Below are 7,510 nucleotides of genomic sequence, written 5' to 3'. Positions count from 1 at the left end.
GAAAAATTCGGATACCAAAAGTATATAATCTGTGATTCCATTCCTGTCACTTTCAAAACGAAGACAAAATTAACTGCTTGTGACAGAAGACAGGATAATCATTTTCTTGGGATGAGGGGCAAATAGGAGCTGGAAAGGAGCCCCAGGATGACTATGGGGCTGCTGGCAGTGTTCTATTTATTGACTGTTATGGTTGCATGTGCATTCATCAAGCTTTTCACTTACTACCTGAGTATTTTATGCATATATTTTATATTTTAATAAAAACACTTAGTAAAAAAACCCTGAAAATGGTTTCACATTTGTTTTCTACAGGGTTTTTAGCTTGTGTTTGGGTCTTTTTGTGTATATTTCTTTGAAATGATTTCTCTATCAGCAAAGTGATCTGAAATTGATATTGTGACATAAATATTTTCTGAGTTTATTCACTGGCACAAATGATTTTTAAAAAGTGAGAAAGTCTATTGCTTGCCAACACTTTCAATAAGACCTTTTTATTGGATGTTTAATGTTTTTATCTGCATGAATCTTATCAATGCATCACAAATGTGTACATGAGAAGACTATATTTGTATGAGCTCTTTTATGTAAATAAATATCTATTAATATTACAAGGTAAAATAGAAAAGTTCAAAAACAGGCAAAGCGCTTTTTGCTTTTAGAATTATTTTACAATATGATAAAATTGAGAACTCATTATTGTGTTTATCTTAGATTTTTTTTTTTTTTCTTTAATTTATTTTTGGCTGTGTTGGGTCTTCGTTTCTGTGCGAGGGCTTTCTCCAGTTGCGGCGAGTGGGGGCCACTCTTCATCGCGGTGCGCGGGCCTCTCACTGTCGCGGCCTCTCCCGTTGCGGAGCACAGGCTCCAAACGCGCAGGCTCAGTAGTTGTGGCTCACGGGCTTAGTTGCTCCGCGGCATGTGGGATCTTCCCAGACCAGGGCTCGAACCCGTGTCCCCTGCATTGGCAGGCAGATTCTTAACCACTGCGCCACCAGGGAAGCCCCTATCTTAGATTTTAATTCATTCTTTTCCTTCACCTGCCTGTAATCTTTTCCAGGGGCATTGTGTCATAGTTAGCTGAATTATAAAGAGGTGAAATAATTGGTTATTCAGTCAGTGACTCTACTGGATTAAAAACAAGACAGGTTGGTAATGATCCAGCCAAAGAGAATAGAAAGAGAACAGGTAAGCACATATGGTACAACATCTGCTTCCAAACTTAGAAAATATCTTCTCTAATCCCTGAAGCTTTCTTGGCTTTTCTTCTTAATTCTCTTTCTTTGCAGAGAGCACTGGGAAAACATACCATGACTATTTTTTACACTTATTATAATTTTTCCAAATATTAAATCACTACAATTTCCATTTCACAGTTTCTGATCCTATCACAAAAGCTGCTGAATACCGAAGCAAATAGATTTAGAATAGTTAAACATAATACTGAATCTGAATCTCAAAGAGAATCTTTCTCTTCTTTAAGTGGATTCAGTCTGTTTTGTTCTTTATCTTTTATGATAGAAAGTAGTTTTGATTTTTTTTAGAAACCTGTCAATACATTGTAGGAATGTTATACAAACAAGTGTATTATACATTTTACTTGTATTATTTTTCACTTTTAGCAAAGATAGCTAAATGTACTCAGGCATCATTCTGAACACCGTGCTGCTTTGAAAACACATTTTAATCTTTTCTTTCCTTTCCACAATGACTTTAGTCCACTATCCTCTTAAAAATCTGAGTAAGAAAAATTAGTTTTCAAGTGTGTTGTTTTGATTCCTCATAATTCAGAATTTCTGAAAATTTAGAAGTTCCGGTTGATCTGTAAAAAGAAGTTTCCTGTTTATTAAATAAATGAAGTAGGTTCTATACACAAGACGTTAGAAGGGATCTTCTGATTGCATAAATATTTACTATCTAATTATTTAAAAATAATAACTCAATGATATTTACTTATTCAGTACTCCAATCTTTCACAATGATTTTACTGCATTCCCCCAGAGCTATTCTACCTTTTACTGAGCACCAAGCACACCCCGAGTTTTCCTGATATCTGTCACATTGACCCTCACAGCTATCTTCAGGCCTTTATCCCCATACACAGACATGAATGTGAGGCTTAGAGCTGGTAAAATGAGTCTGATGTTGTAGAGCTGGAAAAGGAGGGGCTGGCTCTTGATTTCAATCTCAGTCTCTCTGATTCCATAACCTGTGTACCTCTGAGGGTATGTTTATATATATATATATATATATATATATATATATATATATATATATATATATATATATATATATATATATATATATATATATATCTCATAATGTATGAATTTTACAATCTTTTTTTCCTATTTGAATTAATCAAGGATTAATATGAAAATTCTAAATTCTACATGGAGGGAGGAATATTGCATTTATTTTTTGAATCAATGTAACAACCAACCTTTCAATAACAGCACTGGGGAAATAACTGCCTATCAAGAAACTCGGAAAAACATGATACAGGCCAATAATGCGATTCCATTTGGAAGATTTAAACTATTGTGGTGGATTTTCCTTACTTCTAATGATTAAGATGTATTTGGAGGATGCACTAATTCTTTTAAGTTCTCAACTTACAATCAGAAAATCATCTCTTTAGTATTCTAAATGTAGATGTTGTTTGGAAAGAAGTTGTTTACATTTTCTTGTCTCTAAAATGGATCAAATGTCAATGTTTAGTTTACATCAATATTGTTCTTAAAGTTTTCTGTAGTTTTGCCTTCTTTTATATTGTGGCCTCACACAAGAGACAATAGCTTCATAAAAATACATTTCTAACATCTTTATCTTTTGTTGAATTAGCTTTTGAACTTGTGAATTGTTTTTATTTTTTTCTACCAAGAATCAGTCATTTCTTGCTGCACAATAGTTTTTATATGATAAAGTCATAACTAGTAGCTTCCTTTTACTTGGTTCTTCTAATTGGTTCAAGCGACCGTGAGTTATAATCAGTAAGTGATCTAAGAACTACTCAACAAGTGTTCATGCCATTCTTATTAATCAACCATTTTGTATTGTCAGTATCTTCTTCAATATCATCCTCAGATTATTCTATCTCACCTATTGTCTTTAGATGGAGATCTCCAATAAAAATGTAGGCATCCAACATTAGAATAACAGAGGAAAGGAGAGTCTATTCAGAAAGAAATACAATGTAAGTGAATTTGGTATTATAGCACCAGGTGATATAATGCTATTGTACTGTGTTCCATACTCACAAAAACATCAATGATTCCTCAAGTGCATTTAGTAAAGAGAAAACAGGATGAAAAAGAGAAAGGAGATGGATGGAAATAATCAGCTCTATTCTTCTCCTGCCAGGCAGGAGTCCTGCTAAGCAGACTCCTTAGGGAGAGTGAGTATCATTTTCCTGCCTGTCCCCGACTAAAGCTGCTGCAGACCAGATATCTATGGCTTTCCTAGGAACTGTCACTTTTGTGGAGGGAAATATTTAGGGAACTTATCCAGCAGCCTGGAACACTATATAATATAAGCACCTTTCTTTGGTAGCAGTGGCTCAATAAAATTTCCTTCCTGTATAGCCACAAGCTTTGCCCATGATGCTGCATCCCTATGGCAAAAATGATTCAGTAGCATGGAGAGGAAGGGTGGAGTCTCTCTGTCTTTTGCCTAAGGTGACTTTACCTTTCCTCAAACATTTATTGAGTGCCCTAAAAACAAGTTTTTTCCCAATGTGAATGGGATTGGTTAGTAAGCTTTAAGTTAAATAAATAGTTTTAAATTATATCACAGATATATATTTGGTTATTTGTTTTATGATTGTTCCATTGGTATTAGAAATGAAATCCATCATAGAAGGTTAGAATGCCTGCCTGTGTAAAATAGTCCAGAGGCTACATTTCAAAATAGGTTCAGAAATTGTGTTACTTGAGCACAGTAGGGCCCGAAGTACATAAACTAGCTTATCTAATCTCTTCACATGAAAATAATAGATTCAGCTTTTAAACATGATGCTGTCTGTAAATCTTATAAAATCTTATAATTTGCGTTCTACTTGACTATGCACTTTAGCTAATTATTTAAATATGAATTTATTTCTTACATAAATATGCCTAATAGACAGTTAAATAGGCCTTTCCTTGTATAGCAGAGAAACACGTTCTCATGCTTCCCCTCACAGACAATTAGCATCTTCTTCAAATTAGTAGATAACATGTGTCTACCTCTATTGGTAGATGGTGAAGGTGAGTGGAGATGGGTTATTCACCAGTTTTAAAACTGTGAGTAACACAGAAGTTATAGATATTAGATATTAGATATAGATATAGATATTAGATATAGATATAGATATAGATATATAACACAAGTTCTGTTTTGCTTGTCTCTTTAAAGTTTTCAGCTCTTGGCATACTCTAAGATTAGAATCTTTTTTCTCTCTCTCCACATGGTTGATGGCTACTCAGAAAAGTCTTTAGAACCAGCTCTACTCATTCAGTCAGCCCCGAATTGATGTACATAAATAACAAGGGATAGTAAAATTTTATGACTCAGCCTGAGATTAAGAGATTTAAATGTAAGATAACTTTACCATTGATTTCTTATCTTGACCATGAAAATCATAAATGAGAAAAAGGTATAACTAGACTAGAATAACAAAAAGCATTACTTTTGTCTATATAAACAACATAAGTTATTTAATTACTGAATCATAAACTGCTAAATCTCAACTTACTTACAAAACAGTAGAGTCACGGATGTAGAAAACAAACTTATGGTTACTGGGGATAAGGAGGGGTGAGGGATGAATTGGGAGATTGGAACTGACATGTACACACTACTATGTATAAAATAGATAATAAATAAGAACCTTCAATATAGCACAGGGAACTCTACTCAGTACTCTGTAATGGCCTATATGGGAAAATAATCTAAAAAAAAAAAAAAAAGAGTGGATATATATACGTATAACTGATTCACTTTGCTGTATACCTGAAACTGACACACCATTGTAAATCAACTATACTCCAATAAAAAATTTTAAAAATAACAGCAGAAAAACAATACACTGCTAAATCTCTTTCCCTCTCTTGCTTTTCTTTTTGCCATTCAAGTGCACTCAGTTGAGTGAATTATAATCCATCCTACCTTCTGTGCCCCTTAGTAGCTTCTGTCAGAGTTGTCTTAGGACTTTGAGTTCTTGCTAAGTAAATATCCAAGCTAGTGGTCAGTCTTTTACTACTTAGATATTTATGTGTAAGGCCTCTTGAGTTTGTAAGTCTGTTCTTATGGAGGAATGACTGACCTTCTAATTAGTTGGGGCTCCTTTCCTATAAATGGTTTTTGATGTTAGCAGAGAAAATGACATCCCTAAGTAAATCTATTCTCTGGCATTTAATCCCACAAAATTAAATTGCAGTTAAAATTTACATGATCTAAGAAATAACTTTTGCTCAAAGTTAGTTTGGTTTAAAACCGACAACATAAATGTAAAAAATCTGTTATAAGTTTTATAACTTCTACAGTCACTTCTTTTAATTATAAAATTAAATTCAAAAATAAAAGGTTTTATAGAAAGAGTGATTGATATAAGCACATTTTCCTTTTTTAGAAGCAACCAATCTCACGCATTTAAAAAATGTACACATTTATCATTCATGAAATGTAAGAGACAAAGAGAAAAACTTGTAATAATATTTACTGATAAAAGTCATGCCCACTATTTTTCAGCTATAGTCAGTTAATATCGTCTGATAAGTATGATAGAAGATACTTGTTACAAATTTGTAACATCATTATACATTAATTGTCTTGTGTATTTTTGCAATGCATTATTTGCTACTGGAGACACATAGAACAAATTATCACTCCTTTGTGTTCATATATATATAATCATGCCTGGATTAAGAAGTTCAGTTTTTATTTTAAATTATCTTTCCATACTTTGACTTGAATAATTATCTCATTTATAGAGATAAACCTAAATTGGATTTGTTATAAAAATGATCATATCTATTTTTAAGGGAAATATATCAGTGCTGTATATTTATTATTTTTCTTTCATTTATTTTCATATAGCCTGACAAGAGCTTCTCTCAGGATAAAAGCAGATGGCTAATACCAGTCTGAAAGTGCAAAGATAGTATGCTTTGTGAAATAAAAAAATCAATGTGACGTATCTACATTTGCTATTTTTAATAGAGCTGTTTTGTCCTTCTATTTCTTTCCTTTCCAATAAATGATACTTTTACAGTTCACTGGTGGAACAGAGAGGTGGAACTGGGTCTTTGAAGACCTCTGTTGTCGCCTCTATCATTATTTCTGCTCCGATGACAACAGGGAGCATACTGTCAACGTCCTCCAGGTAATACCCTTATTACATGTGTCATTAGAAGATGTTTGCCATATCTGCTTTAACACCACAGACATTTTAAGTAGGTTATTCCATCACTTTGCCATTTTGATTATGACAACAAAATGACACCATATTGAAATGGATTTTGGAAAGAAAGGCTAACTGTCCAAAGAGGTCCATGCTCATTCTAATTAAAATTGGCTTAGGTGGCACAACCTTCATAATTCAGAGTATGACTATGAAGGATATGCATGTTGAAAACCTTCTTTGCTCATTAGTGCTATTTCTGTCAGACACTACTACCTGCTCTTTTCTTAATGAATGCTAAGCCATCTCTTTAGAAGATTGTGCTGCTTCCCTGAACTGAAGGAACTGTCTATTTCCTCCCAAGTTCATCAGGAGTAAAATCGGGGAGTCACCTCTTTGACATTTCTCAACCTCTGTACTTATTTATCTCTTTGAGACCCTGCGCTCCAGAGATATCACTGTCTTAATTAAGAAGAAGGATGTGACCATGGTAAATTGACTGATTTCATTGATTAAGGACTAGCTGTACAAGTAACATTGATTTTAACAGTGGGTCTACATAAATGTAATTGTTCGAACATGGGGCTGCATAATTATGGTGATGTACGAGAGTAGTTGGTTTGTCCTTTTCAACCTTCACTAACATTCTTTTGCATGATAATGTACCTTGTGCAATTAGCAGAAATTTTAAATGTTACAAAATGTCTTTTGTGAAGACATGAAGTAATAATTATATTCTAATTTAATTCAACAACATCAGTTTTTCTTTTTATCTTTCTTCTCTTTGTACACATAAGATAACATATATGGTAACATGAATATGGATTTTTATCTTCTAATTCCAATGATCAGTCCATACAAACATGTGCAAATAACCTGTTTTTTAAATTTCAAAATAAATATACTACATATTTTCTGAAACAATAACATTTACTATTAAATGAATTTTAAAAGTAGGTTCTCCATACCAGGGCTTAAATGCAAAGAAAGTATCTATTATCTTTCTACATATTTATGAATAAACTATGTAAAGGTCACTGAATTTGTAAAAGATAGATGGTTATTAAATTTTTTATGTTAAATGTTTTTAATAAAGCAAACACACATAAATCACTATATAAAGAAAAC

The sequence above is a fragment of the Eubalaena glacialis genome, chromosome 11, assembly GCF_028564815.1.
Source record: "Eubalaena glacialis isolate mEubGla1 chromosome 11, mEubGla1.1.hap2.+ XY, whole genome shotgun sequence".
NCBI lineage: Eukaryota > Metazoa > Chordata > Mammalia > Artiodactyla > Balaenidae > Eubalaena > Eubalaena glacialis.
This window is presented reverse-complemented; position numbering follows the sequence as displayed.